Source organism: Mercurialis annua, linkage group LG3 (genome assembly GCF_937616625.2).
Source record: "Mercurialis annua linkage group LG3, ddMerAnnu1.2, whole genome shotgun sequence".
Lineage (NCBI taxonomy): Eukaryota > Viridiplantae > Streptophyta > Magnoliopsida > Malpighiales > Euphorbiaceae > Mercurialis > Mercurialis annua.
The window spans coordinates 20897651-20919932 of record NC_065572.1 but is presented as its reverse complement, the minus strand read 5'-3'; positions in this window follow the sequence as shown (position 1 = coordinate 20919932).

The following is a 22282-nucleotide window of genomic DNA, read 5'->3' as shown; positions in this document are numbered from 1 at the left end:
TTTAAGCCAAACGTTTACAAACGATACGAAACAAATCCAAGCGTTTCACCTTTTTAGCAATTTAGGCCAAAGGTTTACAAACGTTACGAAACAAATTTAAGTGTTTCACGTTTTTGGCAATTAAAGCCAAACGTTTACAAACATTCTGAAACAAATCCAAGCGTTTCCCCTTTTTAGAAATTTAAGCCAAACGTTCCGAAAAAAATACAAACGTTTCACCTTTTTGGCGATTTAATCCAAACGTTTACAAACGCTACAAAACAAATCCAAACGGTTCACCTTTTTAGCGATTTAAGCCAAACGTTTACAAACGCTACGAAACAAATCCGAACGTTTAACCTATTTAGCAGTTTAAGCCAAACGTTTACAAACGTTACGAAACAAATCCAAGCCGTTTCTTCTTTTTAGCAATTTAAGCCAAACGTTTACATACATTACGAAACAAATCAAAGCGTTTCACCTTTTTAGCAATTTAAGCCAAACGTTTACATAGGTTACGAAACAAATCCAAACGTTTCACCCTTTTAGCGATTTAAGCCAAACATTTCAAACGTTACGAAACAAATCCAAACATTTCGTCTTTATAGCGATTTAACCCAAACGTTTACAAACGTTACGAAAAAAATCCAAACGTTTCACCTTTTTAGCAATTTAAGCCGAACGTTTACAAATGTTACGAAACAGATCCAAATGTTTCCCCATTTTAGCCATTTAAGCCAAACGTTTAAAACGTTACGAAACATATTTAAAATATTTCACCTTTTTAGCGATTTATGCAAAACGTTTACAAATGCTTCGAAACAAATCCAAACATTTCACCTTTTTAACAATTGAAGCCAAACGTTTACAAACGCTACGAAACAAATCCAAACGTTTCACCATTTTAGCGATTTAAGCCAAAGGTTTACAAACGTTACGAAACAAATCCAAACGTTTCACCTTTTTAGCGATATAAGCCGAACGTTTACAAACTTTACGAAACAAAACCAAACGTTTCACCTTTTTAGAGATTTAAGCCGAACATTTACGAACGTTATGAAAAAAACACCAAACGTTTCACCTTTTTAGCAATTTAAGCCGAACGTTTACAAATGTTACGAAACAGATCCAAATGTTTCCCCATTTTAGCAATTTAAGCCAAACGTTTAAAACGTTACGAAACATATTTAAAATATTTCACCTTTTTAGCGATTTATGCAAAACGTTTACAAATGCTTCGAAACAAATCCAAACATTTCACCTTTTTAACAATTGAAGCCAAACGTTTACAAACGCTACGAAACAAATCCAAACGTTTCACCTTTTTAGCGATTTAAGCCAAACGTTTACACAGGTTATGAAACAAATCCAAATGTTTCACCTTTTTAGCAATTTAAGCCAAACATTAACAAACGTTGCAAAACAAATCCAAGCGTTTCAACTTTTTAGTAATTTCAGCCAAACCTTTACAAATGCTACGAAACAAATCCAAGCGTTTCTCCTTTTTAGCAATTTAAGCCAAACGTTTACAAACGTGTCCCCTTTTTAGCGATTTAAGACAAACGTTTACAAACGCTACGAAACAAAATAAAACGTTTAAAACGTTATGAAACAAATCCAAACGCTTCACGTTTTTATCGATTTAAGCCAAACCTTTTCAAACGTTACAAAAAAAACCAAATGTTTACAACGTTACGAAACAAAACCAATCGTTTCACATTTTTAGCGATTTAAGCCAAACGTTTACAAACGTTACAAAATAAAACCAAGTGTTTTTCCTTTTTGGCAATTTAAGCCAAACGTTTACAAATGTTGCGAAACAAATTCAAGAGTTTCCCCTTTTTAGAAATTTAAACCAAACGTTTACAAACGTTCTGAAACAAATGCAAGCGTTTAACCTTTTTAGAAATTTAAACTAAACGTTTACAAATGTTTCGAAACAAATCAAAACGTTTCACCTTTTTAGCGATTTAAGCCGAACGTTTACAAACGCTACAAAAAAATCCAAACGGTTTCCTTATTTAGCGATTTAAGCCAAATGTTTACAAATGCTATGAAACAAATCCAAACGTTTCGCCTTTTTAGCAATTTAAGCCAAACGTTTATAAACTTTACAAAACAAATCCAAGCGTTTCTCCTTTTTAGCAATTTAAGCCAAACATTTACAAACAATACGAAACAAATCAAAGTGTTTCACCTTTTTAGCAATTTAAGCCAAACGTTTACAAAGGTTAGGAAACAAATCCAAACGTTTCACCTTTTTAGCGATTTAAGCCAAACATTTACAAACGTTATGAAATTAATCCAAGCATTTCACCTTTTTAGCAATTTAAGCCAAAGGTTTACAAACGTTACGAAACAAATCCAAACGTTTCACCTTTTTAGCGATTTAAGCCGAACGTTTACAAACGTTACGAAACAAAACCAAACGTTTAAAACATTACGAAACAAGTCCAAACATTTCACATGTTTAGCGATTTAAGCCAAACCTTTAGAAACGTTAAGAAGCAAAACGTAGCATTTCACCTTTTTTGTAATTTAAGCCAAACGTTTACAAACGATACGAAACAAATCCAAGCGTTTCACCTTTTTAGCAATTTAGGCCAAAGGTTTACAAACGTTACGAAACAAATTTAAGTGTTTCACGTTTTTGGCAATTAAAGCCAAACGTTTACAAACATTCTGAAACAAATCCAAGCGTTTCCCCTTTTTAGAAATTTAAGCCAAACGTTCCGAAAAAAATACAAACGTTTCACCTTTTTGGCGATTTAATCCAAACGTTTACAAACGCTACAAAACAAATCCAAACGGTTCACCTTTTTAGCGATTTAAGCCAAACGTTTACAAACGCTACGAAACAAATCCGAACGTTTAACCTATTTAGCAGTTTAAGCCAAACGTTTACAAACGTTACGAAACAAATCCAAGCCGTTTCTTCTTTTTAGCAATTTAAGCCAAACGTTTACATACATTACGAAACAAATCAAAGCGTTTCACCTTTTTAGCAATTTAAGCCAAACGTTTACATAGGTTACGAAACAAATCCAAACGTTTCACCCTTTTAGCGATTTAAGCCAAACATTTCAAACGTTACGAAACAAATCCAAACATTTCGTCTTTATAGCGATTTAACCCAAACGTTTACAAACGTTACGAAAAAAATCCAAACGTTTCACCTTTTTAGCAATTTAAGCCGAACGTTTACAAATGTTACGAAACAGATCCAAATGTTTCCCCATTTTAGCAATTTAAGCCAAACGTTTAAAACGTTACGAAACATATTTAAAATATTTCACCTTTTTAGCGATTTATGCAAAACGTTTACAAATGCTTCGAAACAAATCCAAACATTTCACCTTTTTAACAATTGAAGCCAAACGTTTACAAACGCTACGAAACAAATCCAAACGTTTCACCATTTTAGCGATTTAAGCCAAAGGTTTACAAACGTTACGAAACAAATCCAAACGTTTCACCTTTTTAGCGATTTAAGCCAAACGTTTACACAGGTTATGAAACAAATCCAAATGTTTCACCTTTTTAGCAATTTAAGCCAAACATTAACAAACGTTACAAAACAAATCCAAGCGTTTCAACTTTTTAGTAATTTCAGCCAAACCTTTACAAATGCTACGAAACAAATCCAAGCGTTTCTCCTTTTTAGCAATTTAAGCCAAACGTTTACAAACGTGTCCCCTTTTTAGCGATTTATGACAAACGTTTACAAACGCTACGAAACAAAATAAAACGTTTAAAACGTTATGAAACAAATCCAAACGCTTCACATTTTTATCGATTTAAGCCAAACCTTTTCAAACGTTACAAAAAAAACCAAATGTTTACAACGTTACGAAACAAAACCAATCGTTTCACATTTTTAGCGATTTAAGCCAAACGTTTACAAACGTTACAAAATAAAACCAAGTGTTTTTCCTTTTTGGCAATTTAAGCCAAACGTTTACAAACGTTGCGAAACAAATCCAAGAGTTTCCCCTTTTTAGAAATTTAAACCAAACGTTTACAAACGTTCTGAAACAAATCCAAGCGTTTAACCTTTTTAGAAATTTAAACTAAACGTTTACAAATGTTTCGAAACAAATCAAAACGTTTCACCTTTTTAGCGATTTAAGCCGAACGTTTACAAACGCTACAAAAAAATCCAAACGGTTCCCTTATTTAGCGATTTAAGCCAAATGTTTACAAATGCTATGAAACAAATCCAAACGTTTCACCTTTTTAACAATTGAAGCCAAACGTTTACAAACGCTACGAAACAAATCCAAACGTTTCACCATTTTTGCGATTTAAGCCAAAGGTTTACAAACGTTACGAAACAAATCCAAACGTTTCACCTTTTTAGCGATTTAAGCCAAACGTTTACACAGGTTATGAAACAAATCCAAATGTTTCACCTTTTTAGCAATTTAAGCCAAACATTAACAAACGTTACAAAACAAATCCAAGCGTTTCAACTTTTTAGTAATTTCAGCCAAACCTTTACAAATGCTACGAAACAAATCCAAGCGTTTCTCCTTTTTAGCAATTTAAGCCAAACGTTTACAAACGTGTCCCCTTTTTAGCGATTTAAGACAAACGTTTACAAACGCTACGAAACAAAATAAAACGTTTAAAACGTTATGAAACAAATCCAAACGCTTCACATTTTTATCGATTTAAGCCAAACCTTTTCAAACGTTACAAAAAAAACCAAATGTTTACAACGTTACGAAACAAAACCAATCGTTTCACATTTTTAGCGATTTAAGCCAAACGTTTACAAACGTTACAAAATAAAACCAAGTGTTTTTCCTTTTTGCCAATTTAAGCCAAACGTTTACAAACGTTGCGAAACAAATCCAAGAGTTTCCCCTTTTTAGAAATTTAAACCAAACGTTTACAAACGTTCTGAAACAAATCCAAGCGTTTAACCTTTTTAGAAATTTAAACTAAACGTTTACAAATGTTTCGAAACAAATCAAAACGTTTCACCTTTTTAGCGATTTAAGCCGAACGTTTACAAACGCTACAAAAAAATCCAAACGGTTCCCTTATTTAGCGATTTAAGCCAAATGTTTACAAATGCTATGAAACAAATCCAAACGTTTCGCCTTTTTAGCAATTTAAGCCAAACGTTTATAAACTTTACAAAACAAATCCAAGCGCTTCTCCTTTTTAGCAATTTAAGCCAAACATTTACAAACAATACGAAACAAATCAAAGTGTTTCACCTTTTTAGCAATTTAAGCCAAACGTTTACAAAGGTTAGGAAACAAATCCAAACGTTTCACCTTTTTAGCGATTTAAGCCAAACATTTACAAACGTTATGAAATTAATCCAAGCGTTTCACCTTTTTAGCAATTTAAGCCAAAGGTTTACAAATGTTACGAAACAAATCCAAACGTTTCACCTTTTTAGCGATATAAGCCGAACGTTTACAAACGTTACGAAACAAAACCAAACGTTTAAAACATTACGAAACAAGTCCAAACATTTCACATGTTTAGCGATTTAAGCCAAACCTTTAGAAACGTTAAGAAGCAAAACGTAGCATTTCACCTTTTTTGTAATTTAAGCCAAACGTTTACAAACGATACGAAACAAATCCAAGCGTTTCACCTTTTTAGCAATTTAGGCCAAAGGTTTACAAACGTTACGAAACAAATTTAAGTGTTTCACGTTTTTGGCAATTAAAGCCAAACGTTTACAAACATTCTGAAACAAATCCAAGCGTTTCCCCTTTTTAGAAATTTAAGCCAAACGTTCCGAAAAAAATACAAACGTTTCACCTTTTTGGCGATTTAATCCAAACGTTTACAAACGCTACAAAACAAATCCAAACGGTTCACCTTTTTAGCGATTTAAGCCAAACGTTTACAAACGCTACGAAACAAATCCGAACGTTTAACCTATTTAGCAGTTTAAGCCAAACGTTTACAAACGTTACGAAACAAATCCAAGCCGTTTCTTCTTTTTAGCAATTTAAGCCAAACGTTTACATACATTACGAAACAAATCAAAGCGTTTCACCTTTTTAGCAATTTAAGCCAAACGTTTACATAGGTTACGAAACAAATCCAAACGTTTCACCCTTTTAGCGATTTAAGCCAAACATTTCAAACGTTACGAAACAAATCCAAACATTTCGTCTTTATAGCGATTTAACCCAAACGTTTACAAACGTTACGAAAAAAATCCAAACGTTTCACCTTTTTAAAGATTTAAGCCAAACGTTTACAAACATTACGAAACAAAACCAAACGTTTAAAACGTTACGAAGCGAATCTAAACGTTTCACAATTTTAGCGATTTAAGCCAAACCTTTACAAACGTTAAGAAACAAAACCAAGCACTTCACCTTTTTAGCAATATAAGCCAAACGTTTACAAACGTTACGAAACAAGCTAAACATTTCACCTTTTTAATAATTTAAGAAAAATGTTTACAAATGTTACGAAACAAATCCTAACGTTTCACCTTTTTAGCGATTTAAGCCCAACGTTTACAAACGTTACGAAACAAAACCAAACATTTCACCTTTTTAGCTAGTTAAGCCAAACATTTAAGAATGTTACGAAACAAATCCAAACGTTTCCACATTTTAGCAATTTATGCCAAACGTTTATAATATTACGAAACAAATCCAAATATTTCACCTATTTAACGATTTATGCCAAATGTTTAGAAACATTACGAAACATATCCAAACGTTTCACCTTTTTAGCGATTGAAGCCAAACGATTAAAAATGTTACGAAACAAATCCAGACGTTTTACCTTTTTAGCGTTTTAAGCCAAACGTTTACAAACGGTAAGAAACAAATCCAAACGTTTAACCTTTTTAGCGATTTAAGCCAACCGTTTACAAACGCTACGAAACAAATCCACATGTTTCACTTTTTTAGCATTTTAAGCCAAACGTTTACAAACGTTACGAAACAAATCCAAGCGTTTCACCTTTTTAGCGATTTAAGCCAAACGTTTACAAACGTTACGAAACAAATCCAAGCAATTCACCTTTTTAGCAATTTAAGCCAAACTTTTACAAATGTTACGAAACAAATCCAAACGTTTCACCTTTTTAGCGATTTAAGCCAAACGTTTACACAGGTTATGAAACAAATCCAAATGTTTCACCTTTTTAGCAATTTAAGCCAAACATTAACAAACGTTACAAAACAAATCCAAGCGTTTCAACTTTTTAGTAATTTCAGCCAAACCTTTACAAATGCTACGAAACAAATCCAAGCGTTTCTCCTTTTTAGCAATTTAAGCCAAACGTTTACAAACGTGTCCCCTTATTAGCGATTTAAGACAAACGTTTACAAACGCTACGAAACAAAATAAAACGTTTAAAACGTTATGAAACAAATCAAAACGCTTCACATTTTTATCGATTTAAGCCAAACCTTTACAAACGTTACGAAAAAAAACCAAATGTTTACAACGTTACGAAACAAAACCAATCGTTTCACATTTTTAGCGATTTAAGCCAAACGTTTACAAATGTTACAAAATAAAACCAAGTGTTTTTCCTTTTTGGCAATTTAAGCCAAACGATTACAAACGTTGCGAAACAAATCAAAGAGTTTCCCCTTTTTAGAAATTTAAACCAAACGTTTACAAACGTTCTGAAACAAATCCAAGCGTTTAACCTTTTTAGAAATTTAAACTAAACGTTTACAAATGTTTCGAAACAAATCAAAACGTTTCACCTTTTTAGCGATTTAAGCCGAACGTTTACAAACGCTACAAAAAAATCCAAACGGTTCCCTTATTTAGCGATTTAAGCCAAAAGTTTACAAATGCTATGAAACAAATCCAAACGTTTCGCCTTTTTAGCAATTTAAGCCAAACGTTTATAAACTTTACAAAACAAATCCAAGCGTTTCTCCTTTTTAGCAATTTAAGCCAAACATTTACAAACAATACGAAACAAATCAAAGTGTTTCACCTTTTTAGCAATTTAAGCCAAACGTTTACAAAGGTTAGGAAACAAATCCAAACGTTTCACCTTTTTAGCGATTTAAGCCAAACATTTACAAACGTTATGAAATTAATCCAAGCATTTCACCTTTTTAGCAATTTAAGCCAAAGGTTTACAAACGTTACGAAACAAATCCAAACGTTTCACCTTTTTAGCGATATAAGCCGAACGTTTACAAACGTTACGAAACAAAACCAAACGTTTAAAACATTACGAAACAAGTCCAAACATTTCACATGTTTAGCGATTTAAGCCAAACCTTTAGAAACGTTAAGAAGCAAAACGTAGCATTTCACCTTTTTTGTAATTTAAGCCAAACGTTTACAAACGATACGAAACAAATCCAAGCGTTTCACCTTTTTAGCAATTTAGGCCAAAGGTTTACAAACGTTACGAAACAAATTTAAGTGTTTCACGTTTTTGGCAATTAAAGCCAAACGTTTACAAACATTCTGAAACAAATCCAAGCGTTTCCCCTTTTTAGAAATTTAAGCCAAACGTTCCGAAAAAAATACAAACGTTTCACCTTTTTGGCGATTTAATCCAAACGTTTACAAACGCTACAAAACAAATCCAAACGGTTCACCTTTTTAGCGATTTAAGCCAAACGTTTACAAACGCTACGAAACAAATCCGAACGTTTAACCTATTTAGCAGTTTAAGCCAAACGTTTACAAACGTTACGAAACAAATCCAAGCCGTTTCTTCTTTTTAGCAATTTAAGCCAAACGTTTACAAACGTTACGAAACAAATCAAAGCGTTTCACCTTTTTAGCAATTTAAGCCAAACGTTTACATAGGTTACGAAACAAATCCAAACGTTTCACCCTTTTAGCGATTTAAGCCAAACATTTCAAACGTTACGAAACAAATCCAAACATTTCGTCTTTATAGCGATTTAACCCAAACGTTTACAAACGTTACGAAAAAAATCCAAACGTTTCACCTTTTTAAAGATTTAAGCCAAACGTTTACAAACATTACGAAACAAAACCAAACGTTTAAAACGTTACGAAGCGAATCTAAACGTTTCACAATTTTAGCGATTTAAGCCAAACCTTTACAAACGTTAAGAAACAAAACCAAGCACTTCACCTTTTTAGCAATATAAGCCAAACGTTTACAAACGTTACGAAACAAGCCAAACATTTCACCTTTTTAATAATTTAAGAAAAATGTTTACAAATGTTACGAAACAAATCCTAACGTTTCACCTTTTTAGCGATTTAAGCCCAACGTTTACAAACGTTACGAAACAAAACCAAACATTTCACCTTTTTAGCTAGTTAAGCCAAACATTTACAAATGTTACGAAACAAATCCAAACGTTTCCACATTTTAGCAATTTATGCCAAACGTTTATAATATTACAAAACAAATCCAAATATTTCACCTATTTAACGATTTATGCCAAATGTTTAGAAACATTACGAAACATATCCAAACGTTTCACCTTTTTGGCGATTGAAGCCAAACGATTAAAAATGTTACGAAACAAATCCAGACGTATTACCTTTTTAGCGTTTTAAGCCAAACGTTTACAAACGGTAAGAAACAAATCCAAACGTTTAACCTTTTTAGCGATTTAAGCCAACCGTTTACAAACGCTACGAAACAAATCCACATGTTTCACTTTTTTAGCATTTTAAGCCAAACGTTTACAAACGTTACGAAACAAATCCAAGCGTTTCACCTTTTTAGCGATTTAAGCCAAACGTTTACAAACGTTACGAAACAAATCCAAGCAATTCACCTTTTTAGCAATTTAAGCCAAACTTTTACAAATGTTACGAAACAAATCCAAACGTTTCACCTTTTTAGCGATTTAAGCCAAACGTTTACACAGGTTATGAAACAAATCCAAATGTTTCACCTTTTTAGCAATTTAAGCCAAACATTAACAAACGTTACAAAACAAATCCAAGCGTTTCAACTTTTTAGTAATTTCAGCCAAACATTTACAAATGCTACGAAACAAATCCAAGCGTTTCTCCTTTTTAGCAATTTAAGCCAAACGTTTACAAACGTGTCCCCTTTTTAGCGATTTAAGACAAACGTTTACAAACGCTACGAAACAAAATAAAACGTTTAAAACGTTATGAAACAAATCAAAACGCTTCACATTTTTATCGATTTAAGCCAAACCTTTACAAACGTTACGAAAAAAAACCAAATGTTTACAACGTTACGAAACAAAACCAATCGTTTCACATTTTTAGCGATTTAAGCCAAACGTTTACAAATGTTACAAAATAAAACCAAGTGTTTTTCCTTTTTGGCAATTTAAGCCAAACGATTACAAACGTTGCGAAACAAATCAAAGAGTTTCCCCTTTTTAGAAATTTAAACCAAACGTTTACAAACGTTCTGAAACAAATCCAAGCGTTTAACCTTTTTAGAAATTTAAACTAAACGTTTACAAATGTTTCGAAACAAATCAAAACGTTTCACCTTTTTAGCGATTTAAGCCGAACGTTTACAAACGCTACAAAAAAATCCAAACGGTTCCCTTATTTAGCGATTTAAGCCAAATGTTTACAAATGCTATGAAACAAATCCAAACGTTTCGCCTTTTTAGCAATTTAAGCCAAACGTTTATAAACTTTACAAAACAAATCCAAGCGTTTCTCCTTTTTAGCAATTTAAGCCAAACATTTACAAACAATACGAAACAAATCAAAGTGTTTCACCTTTTTAGCAATTTAAGCCAAACGTTTACAAAGGTTAGGAAACAAATCCAAACGTTTCACCTTTTTAGCGATTTAAGCCAAACATTTACAAACGTTATGAAATTAATCCAAGCATTTCACCTTTTTAGCAATTTAAGCCAAAGGTTTACAAACGTTACGAAACAAATCCAAACGTTTCACCTTTTTAGCGATATAAGCCGAACGTTTACAAACGTTACGAAACAAAACCAAACGTTTAAAACATTACGAAACAAGTCCAAACATTTCACATGTTTAGCGATTTAAGACAAACCTTTAGAAACGTTAAGAAGCAAAACCTAGCATTTCACCTTTTTTGTAATTTAAGCCAAACGTTTACAAACGATACGAAACAAATCCAAGCGTTTCACCTTTTTAGCAATTTAGGCCAAAGGTTTACAAACGTTACGAAACAAATTTAAGTGTTTCACGTTTTTGGCAATTAAAGCCAAACGTTTACAAACATTCTGAAACAAATCCAAGCGTTTCCCCTTTTTAGAAATTTATGCCAAACGTTCCGAAAAAAATACAAACGTTTCACCTTTTTGGCGATTTAATCCAAACGTTTACAAACGCTACAAAACAAATCCAAACGGTTCACCTTTTTAGCGATTTAAGCCAAACGTTTACAAACGCTACGAAACAAATCCGGACGTTTAACCTATTTAGCAGTTTAAGCCAAACGTTTACAAACGTTACGAAACAAATCCAAGCCGTTTCTTCTTTTTAGCAATTTAAGCCAAACGTTTACATACATTACGAAACAAATCAAAGCGTTTCACCTTTTTAGCAATTTAAGCCAAACGTTTACATAGGTTACGAAACAAATCCAAACATTTCACCCTTTTAGCGATTTAAGCCAAACATTTCAAACGTTACGAAACAAATCCAAACATTTCGTCTTTATAGCGATTTAACCCAAACGTTTACAAACGTTACGAAAAAAATCCAAACGTTTCACCTTTTTAAAGATTTAAGCCAAACGTTTACAAACATTACGAAACAAAACCAAACGTTTAAAACGTTACGAAGCGAATCTAAACGTTTCACAATTTTAGAGATTTAAGCCAAACCTTTACAAACGTTAAGAAACAAAACCAAGCACTTCACCTTTTTAGCAATATAAGCCAAACGTTTACAGACGTTACGAAACAAGCCAAACATTTCACCTTTTTAATAATTTAAGAAAAATGTTTACAAATGTTACGAAACAAATCCTAACGTTTCACCTTTTTAGCGATTTAAGCCCAACGTTTACAAACGTTACGAAACAAAACCAAACATTTCACCTTTTTAGCTAGTTAAGCCAAACATTTACAAATGTTACGAAACAAATCCAAACGTTTCCACATATTAGCAATTTATGCCAAACGTTTATAATGTTACGAAACAAATCCAAATATTTCACCTATTTAACGATTTATGCCAAATGTTTACAAACATTACGAAACATATCCAAACGTTTCACCTTTTTAGCGATTGAAGCCAAACGATTAAAAATGTTACGAAACAAATCCAGACGTTTTACCTTTTTAGCGATTTAAGCCAAACGTTTACAAACGGTACGAAACAAATCCAAACGTTTAACCTTTTTAGCGATTTAAGCCAACCGTTTACAAACGCTACGAAACAAATCCACATGTTTCACTTTTTTAGCATTTTAAGCCAAACGTTTACAAACGTTACGAAACAAATCCAAGCGTTTCACCTTTTTAGCGATTTAAGCCAAACGTTTACAAACGTTACGAAACAAATCCAAGCAATTCACCTTTTTAGCAATTTAAGCCAAACTTTTACAAAAGTTACGAAACAAATCCAAACGTTTCCCCTTTTTAGCGATTTAAGCCAAACGTTTACAAACGTTATGAAACAGAACTAAACGTTTATAACGTTACGATACTAATCCAAACGTTTTACATTTTTAGCGATTTAAGCCAAACCTATACAAACGTTACGAAGCAAAACCAAATGTTTAAAACGTTACGAAAAAAATCCAAACGTTCACATATATTAGCGATTTAAGCCAAACCTTTACAAACGTTACGAAACAAAACCAAGCGTTTCCCCTATTTAGCAATATAAGCCAAACGTTTGACAAATGTTACGAAAAAATCCAAGTGTTTCACCTTTTTAGCAATTTAAGCCTAAAGTGTACAAAGGTTACGAAACAAATCGAAACGTTTCACCTTTTTAGCGATTTAAGCCAAGAGTTTACAAACGTTACAAAACAAATCCAAAAGTTTCACCTTTTTAGCGATTTAAGCAAAAAGTTTATAAACGCTACGAAACAAATCCAAACGTTTCACCTTTTTAGCAATTTAAGCCAAACGTTTACAAATGTTACGAAACAAATTCAAGCATTTATCCTTTTTATCAATTTAAGCCAAGCTTTTACAAACGTTACGAAAGAAATCAAAGCGTTTCACCATTTAAGCAATTTAAGCCAAACGCTTACAAAGGTTACGAAACAAATCCAAACGTTTCACCTTTTTAGTGAGATAAGCCAAACTTTTACAAACGATACGAAACAAATCCAAACGTTTCACCTTTTTAGCGATTGAAAGAAAATGTTTCCAAAAGTTACGAAACAAATCCAAACGTTTCACCTTTTTAGCGTTTTAAGTCAAACGTTTACAAACGTTTCGAAAAAAGTCAAACGTTTCGCCTTTATAGCGATTTAAGATAAACATTTACAAGATGAAACAAATCCAAATGTATCACCGTATTAGCGATTTACGCAAAACATTTACAAATGCTACGAAACAAAACAAAACGTTTAAAACGTTACGAAAAAAATCCAAACGTTTCACATTTTTAGCGATGTAAGCCAAACCTTTACAAACGTTACGAAACCAAGCCAAGCATTTCACCTTTTTAGCAATTTAAGCCAAACGTGTACATACGTCACAAAACAAATCCAAGCGTTTCACCTTTTTAGCGATATAAGCCAAACGTTTACAAACGTTACGAAACAAATCCAAACGCTTCACCTTTTTAGCGATTTAAGCCGAACGTTTACGAACGTTACGAAACAAAACCAAACATTTCAGCTTTTTAGCAATTTAAGCCCAAGGCTTACAAATGTTACGAAACAAATCCAAAAATTTCCCCATTTTAGCGATTTAAGCCAAACGTTTAAAATGTTACGAAAAAATCCAAACATTTTACCCTTTTAGAGATATATGCCAAACGTTTACGAACGTTACGAAACAAATCCAAACGTTTTACCAATTAGCGTTCGAAGCCAAACATTTACAAACGTTACGAAACAAATCCAAATGTTTCACCTCATTAACGATTTAAGCCAAACGTTTACAAACGTTACAAAACAAATCCAAACGTCTCAACTTTTTAGCGATTTAAGTCGAACATTTACAAACGTTATGAAAGAAAACCAAACATTTCACCTTTTTAGTAATTTAATCCAAAGATTTACAAACGTTACGAAACAAATCAAAACGTTTCCCCATTTTAGCGATTTAAGCCAAACGTTTCAAACGTTACGAAATAAATCCAAACATTTCACCTTTTTAGCGATTTATGCCAAATGTTTACGAACGTTACCAAACAAATTCAAGCGTTTCACCTTTTTAGCAATTTAAGCCAAACGTTTACTAACGTTACGAAACAAATCCAAGCGATTCACCTTTTTAGCAATTTAAGCCAAACTTTTACAAAAGTTACGAAACAAATCCAAACGTTTCCCCTTTTTTGCGATTTAAGCCAAACGTTTACAAACGTTACGAATCAAAACCAAACGTTTATAACGTTACGAAACAAATGCAAACGTTTTACATTTTTAGCGATTTAAGCCAAACCTATACAAACGTTACGAAACAAAACCAAACGTTTAAAACGTTACGAAACAAATCCAAACGTTCACATTATTAGCGATTTAAGCCAAAACTTTACAAACGTTACGAAACAAAACCAAGCGTTTCCCCTATTTAGCAATTTAAGCCAAACGTTTTACAAATGTTACGAAAAATATCCAAGTGTTTCACCTTTTTAGCAATTTAAGCCTAAAGTGTACAAACGTTACGAAACAAATCCAAATGTTTCACCTTTTAAGCGATTTAAGCCAAGCGTTTACAAACGTTACAAAACAAATCCAAAAGTTTCACCTTTTTAGCGATTTAAGCAAAACGTTTATAAACGCTATGAAACAAATCCAAATGTTTCCCCTTTTTAGCAATTTAAGCCAAACGTTTACAAATGTTACGAAACAAATTCAAGCATTTCTCCTTTTTATCAATTTAAGCCAAACGCTTACAAAGGTTACGAAACAAATCCAAGTGCTTCACGTTTTTAGCAATTAAAGCCAAACGTTTACAAACATTCTGAAACAAATCTAAGCGTTTCACCTTTTTAGAAATTTAAGCCAAACGTTTCGAAACAAATACAAACTTTGCACCTTTTTGGCGATTTAATCCAAACGTTTACAAACGCTACAGAATAAATCCAAACGGTTCACCTTTTTAGCGATTTAAGCCAAACGTTTACAAACGCTACGAAACAAATCCGAACGTTTCCCCTATTTAGCAGTTTAAGCCAAACGTTTACAAACGTTACGAACAAATCCAAGCCGTTTCTTCTTTTTAGCAATTTAAGCCAAACGTTTACATACATTACGAAACAAATCAAAGCATTTCACCTTTTTAGCAATTTAAGCCAAACGTTTACATAGGTTACGAAACAAATCCAAACGTTTCAACCTTTTAGCGATTTAAGCCAAACATTTCAAATGTTACGAAACAAATCCAAACGTTTCGCCTTTATAGCGATTTAAGCCAAACGTTTACAAACGTTACGAAAAAAATCCAATCGTTTCACCTTTTTAATGATTTAAGCCAAACGTTTACAAATATTACGAAACAAAACCAAACGTTTAAAACGTTACGAAGCAAATCTAAACGTTTCACAATTTTAGCGATTTAAGCCAAACCTTTACAAACGTTAAGAAACAAAACCAAACGTTTATAACGTTACGAAACAAATCCAAACGTTCACATTATTAGCGATTTAAGCCAAACCTATACAAACGTTACGAAACAAAACCAAGCGTTTCCCCTATTTAGCAATTTAAGCCAAACGTTTACAAATGATACGAAAAATATCCAAGCGTTTCACCTTTTTAGCAATTTAATCCTAAACTGTACAAACGTTACGAAACAAATCCAAACGTTTCACCTTTTTAGCGATTTAAGCCAAGCGTTTACAAACGTTACAAAACAAATCCAAAAGTTTCACCTTTTTAGCGATTTAAGCAAAACGTTTATAAACGCTACGAAACAAATCCAAATGTTTCTCCTTTTTAGCAATTTAAGCCAAACATTACGAAACAAATTCAAGCATTTCTCCTTTTTATCAATTTAAGCCAAACGTTTACAAACGTTATGAATGAAATCAAAGTGTTTCCCCTTTTAAGCAATTTAAGCCAAACGCTTACAAAGGTTACGAAACAAATCCAAACGTTTCACCTTTTTAGCGATTTAAGCCAAACGTTTACAAAAGATACAAAACAAATCCAAATGTTTCACCTTTTTAGCGATTTAAGGCAAATGTTTACAAAAGTTACGAAACAAATCCCAACGTTTCACCTTTTTAGCGTTTTAAGTCAAACGTTTACAAACGTTACGAAAAAATTCATACGTTTCGCCTTTATAGCGATTTAAGATAAACATTTACAAAACGAAACAAATCCAAATTTTTCAACGTTTTAGCGATCTAAGCAAAACGTTTACAAACGCTACGAAACAAAACAAAACATTTAAAACGTTGCGAAAAAAATCCAAACGTTTCATATTTTTAGCTATTTAAGCCAAATCTTTACAAACGTTACGAAACCAAACCAAGCATTTCACCTTTTTAGCAATTTAAGCCAAACGTTTACATACGTTACGAAACAAATCCAAGCGTTTCACCTTTTTAGCGATATAAGCCAAACGTTTACAAACGTTACAAAACAAATCCAAACGTTTCACCTTTTTAGCGATTTAAGACGAACTTTTACGAACGTTAAGAAACAAAACCAAACATTTCACCTTTTTAGCAATTTAAGCCAAAGGTTTACAAACGTTACGAAACAAATCCAAACATTTCCCCATTTTAGCGATTTAAGCCAAACGTTTAAAATGTTACGAAAAAATCCAAACATTTCACCCTTTTAGCGATTTATGCCAAACGTTTACGAACGTTACGAAACAAATCCAAACATTTCACCTTTTAGCGTTTGAAGCTAAACATTTACAAACGTTACGAAAGAAATCCAAACGTTTCACCTCTTTAGCGATTTAAGCCAAACGTTTACAAACGTTACGAAAAAATCCAAACATCTCAACTTTTTAGCGATTACAAACGTTACCAAACAAAACCAAACATGTCACCTTTTTAGCAATTTAAGCCAAAGGTTTACAAACGTACGAAACAAATCAAAACGTTTCCCCATTTTAGCGATTTAAGCCAAACGTTTAAAACGTTACGAAATAAATCCAAATATTCCACCTTTTTAGCGATTTATGCCAAATGTTTACGAACGTTACAAAACAAATCCAAGCGTTTCCCCTTTTTAGCAATTTAGGCCAAACGTTTACAAACGTTATGAAACAAATCCAAGCGATTCACCTTTTTAGTAATTTAAGCCAAACTTTTAGAAAAGTTACGAAACAAATCCAAATGTTTCCCCTTTTTAGCGATTTAAGCCAAACGTTTACAAACGTTACGAAACAAAACCAAACCTTTATAACGTTACGAAACAAATCCAAATGTTTTACATTTTTAGCGATTTAAGCCAAACCTATACAAACGTTACGAAACAAAACCAAACTTTTAAAACGTTACGAAACAAATCCAAACGTTCACATTATTAGCGATTTAAGCCAAACCTTTACAAATGTTACGAAACAAAACCAAGCGTTTCCCCTATTTAGCAATTTAAGCCAAACGTTTACAAATGTTACGAAAAAAATCCAAGCGTTTCACCTTTTAGCAATTTAAGCCTAAAGTGTACAAACGTTACGAAACAAATCCAAACGTTTAACCTTTTTAGCGATTTAAGCCAAACGTTTACACAGGTCATGAAACAAATCCAAATGTTTCACCTTTTTTGCAATTTAAGTCAAACATTGACAAACGTTACGAAACAAATCCAAGTGTTTCAACTTTTTAGTTCTTTCAGCCAAACGTTAACAAACGCTACGAAACAAATCCAAGCGTTTCTCCTTTTTAGCAATTTATGCCAAACGTTTACAAAAGTTACAAAAAAACAAACGTTTCCCCTTTGTAGCGATTTAAGCCAAACGTTTATAAACGTTACGAAACAAAATCAAACGTTTTAAACGTTACGAAAGAAATCCAAACGTTTCACATTTTTAGCGATTTAAGCCAAACCTTTACAAACGTTAAGAAGCAAAACCAAGCATTTCACCTTTTTAGCAATGTAAGCCAAACGTTTACAAGCATTACGAAACAAAGACAAGCCTTTCACCTTTTTTAGCAATTTAAGCCAAACTTTTACAAACGTTACGAAACAAATCCAAGCGTTTCACCTTTTTAGCAATTTAAGCCAAACGTTTACAAACGTTACGATACTGTAATACCCCAAAATATTTAATTATCTAATTGGACCACGTGTCCAGTTTAGACTCGTCAGAGTGACGAAATCGGAAAGATTTCTGATGAAATTACAGTAAATAAATTTCAGGTAGGTCGGTTTCGGGAAAATTAATTATAAGGAAATTAAAGTTATAGTTCAATTCTAAAGTTAGAATTGGTATTAAACGGAAAAATGTCAAGAAAAGTCCAAAATGAAGTATATGGACCAAAGTGGTAATTTAGCTACTTTGTGTCGAAAACATAAATTTTGGGTTTTAACAGGAAAATATTAATATCGGAATTAGTATTATTTATTTGATATAAATAATACGCATAGGTCATAATTATAGTGTTAATTGATTTAGCTATGGACTAAATCGTATAAAAGAAAAGCTTAAACAATAAATGGTAAGAAAAAAAAAGGACAAGGACTAAAATGGCATTTTAGCCAATATATATGAAGAAGAAGATATGAATCAGAGAAGGATCGAGAGAATTGAGAGGTTATCGCCGATTACGATCGTTTCGCCGCCGTTTCGCTGTTCGACGTCCGATTCAAGTGATTTTCGCGGCGATTTCATCAGAATCGAATCCTCTATCGATCCTAAGCTTCGTTTCAAGGTAAATCTTCAAGAAATTTGGCTAAAATCGAATAATAGGGTATCTTTTAGGGAATTAAAGAAGTAAGCTTGAATTTGACGTTTTTGTAGTTATTATAGCGTTTTAATGAAAACTGAGATGCGTGTTTTTGTATAGTTGAATGTTTAGCACGTCGGGATGGTTGAAAAGCCCCGGAAAACGACTTTCCGGGGGCTGTCACGGGTGTGCGTTCGCACACTCCTTGAATTTTAGGGTGTGCGTTTGCACACTACCCAAAACTTGTCAGATTCAAAATTCGAACGGTCAGGTTATAGATTTGCCTCTTAGGAACGCCTCTGTCAAATTTCATCTTGATCTAACGGTTCAATTGGGAGAGATCGTCATTTTACTAAACAGTGTCAGTGTGCACGCATCACCTGCGCATTGTCCTGAAAACTCCTTGAAACTTCATCGGAATGATTTCGAATATTAGACCCTAAAAATGACTAAGGACCCCGATAATTCAAACAGTGAAGTTTTAGCTCGATGTTTTACGTAGGCAACTATAATGGAAAACGTTAAAGATAGTATACGTTTCTCGAATACGAGAAACAGAGTTCGACATATAGTGAATACGATAAAGGAATATCGAGTTCACGAATAACATTAGGAATGAAACTAAACCCTAGAATTTGAATGTAATATACATGTAATAATACGAGATTAATATCTAATCATTAAACATTAATTAAAATGTATCAGACATACGAGCAAGCAGTGAGGGCGATAGACGAGGACTGCACGAGCATACTATCACATCGACTATCTTATAGAGTGGATTGCGGTCACTATGAGTTGCACTTTACTTTCGTGTATTATATATCGAAGTTATTTTATATAGATATATATTGTTTATACGCATCGCATAACATATGATTTGATTAAATATTATATGTTTCTATCAAGTTTATATACGAGAACTAGTATGCTATCCGAAAAAACTAGCTACCTATTGGGTGTCAATAGGCTGTGTGATCACCAGTATCGAGTCGGTCTAGTGTGTTTGCATTTGAGAAATGATTTGATATGTATGGCATGATTTGAATATGAATTTCAAAGTTGGATAATGAATTTGATACGAGTGAGCACTCGGCTACGGTGTAGCCTGTAGTCCCCGTATCTAGTGGGTTGGACCCACCAGTGAGTTGGACTCACAACTTGAGATTTATGATTGGGTTGAACGATATATGATTATTCAAGAGATGTGTCGCATGCTAGGATATTAGTTTCGTACGGATCAAATACATGTTTATTATTTTATAATAATGTTTCCTTGCAATGCGATGCTATGTTTTTATAATAATACCGTTAGTAAATGCAAACTCACTCAGTATTTTCCCAAATATTGACCCCTCACCTTTGATGTCTTTCAGGTACTTAGTATGTGGACCTAGCTAGAGGCCAATTTTGAAGTCCAGAAGCCAGATGTGTATGCATAGTTTCTGACTTCTATGAATGCTGCAGTAGTGGTCCCGCATTGACAGAGTCGTAGCCTAGACAGCAGTACATTTTGAGTGTACATATTACTTGCTGTCTTGTTTATATGTTTTGTAGGCTACGTGTTTTATATGTGATCCATGTCCCCAGATGCCGGTGAGATGTTTTGAGACATTAACTGATGTATAGAGTACCGCGAGGCCAGTTCATACAGGGTACGGTAACTAGAGCTCGCGAGGTTTAAACAGCTAATTGAAATATTTGGTTATATATTATATATGTATAGTTGCTTCCGTTGTTTACTGTTATTTGTTTATTATTTGCGAAAAATTATTAGTGATTTAAGGCTTGCTACGGGTTCCGGAGCTACCACTCCCGTTCCCTAGCGCCGGTTACGGCTCAATATTAGGGTCGTGATAGATACTAATTCAAACGTTTCGCCTTTATAGCGATTTAGGCTAAACATTTACAAACGTTACGAAACATATCCAAACGTTTCCCCTTTTTAGCGATTTAAGCCAAACGTTTACAAACGTTACGATACTAATCCAAACGTTTCGCCTTTATAGCGATTTAGGCCCAACGTTTACAAACGTTACGAAACATATCCAAACGTTTCACCTTTTTAGCGATCTAAACAAAACGTTTACAAACGTTTCGAAACAAAACCAAATGTTTACAAAGGTTACGAAACAAATCCAAACGTTTCACCTTCTTAGCGATTTAACCCAAATGTTTACTAACATTACGAAACAAATCCAAACGTTTTGCCTTTATAGCGATTTAAGCCGAACGTTTACAAACGTTACGAAACAAATCCAAACGTTTCACCTTTTTAGCAAAATAAGCTAAACATTTACAAATATTACGAAACAAAACCAAACGTTTAAAACGTTACGAAATAAATCCAAACGTTTCACAGTTTTAGCGATTTAAGCCAAACCATTACAAACGTTAAGAAGTAAAACCAAGAATTTCACCTTTTTAGCAATATAAGCCAAATGTTTACAAGTGTTAAGAAACAAAGCCAAGCATTTCACCTTTTTAGTAATTTAAGCCAAACATTTAAAAACGTTACGAAACAATCCAAGCGTTTCACCTTTTTAGCAATTTAAGCCAAATGTTTACAAAAGTTACGAAACAAATCCAAGCGTTTCACGTTTTTAGAAATTAAAGCCAAACGTTTACGAACATTCCAAAACAAATCCAAGCGTTTCACCTTTTTAGAAATTTAGGCCAAACGTTCTGAAACAAATACAAACGTTTCCCCTTTTTAGCGATTTAAGCCAAACGTTTACAAACGTTACGATACTAATCCAAACGTTTTGCCTTTATAGCGATTTAAGCCCAACGTTTACAAACGTTACGAAACATATTCAAACGTTTCACCTTTTTAGCGATCTAAACAAAACGTTTACAAACGTTTCGAAACAAAGCCAAACGTTTACAAAGGTTACGAAACAAATCCAAACGTTTCACCTTTTTAGCGATTTAACCCAAATGTTTACAAACATTACGAAACAAATCCAAACGTTTTGCCTTTTTAGCGATTTAAGCCGAACTTTTACAAACGTTACGAAACGAAACCAAACATTTCACCTTTTTAGAAATTTAAGCCAAAGGTTTACAAACGTTACGAAACAAATCCAAACATTTCCATATTTTAGCGATTTAAGCGAAACGTTTAAAATGTTACGAAAAAAATCCAAACATTTCACCTTTTTAGCGATTTATGCCACACGTTTACGAACGTTACGAAACAAATCCAAAGGTTTTCCCTTTTTAGCGATTGAAGCCAAACGTTTACAAACGTTACGAAACAAATCCAAACGTTTCACCTTTTTAGCGATTTAAGCCAAACGTTTACAAAGGTTATGAAACAAATCCAAACGTTTCAACTTTTTAGCTATTTAAGCCGAAAATTTACAAACGTTACGAAACA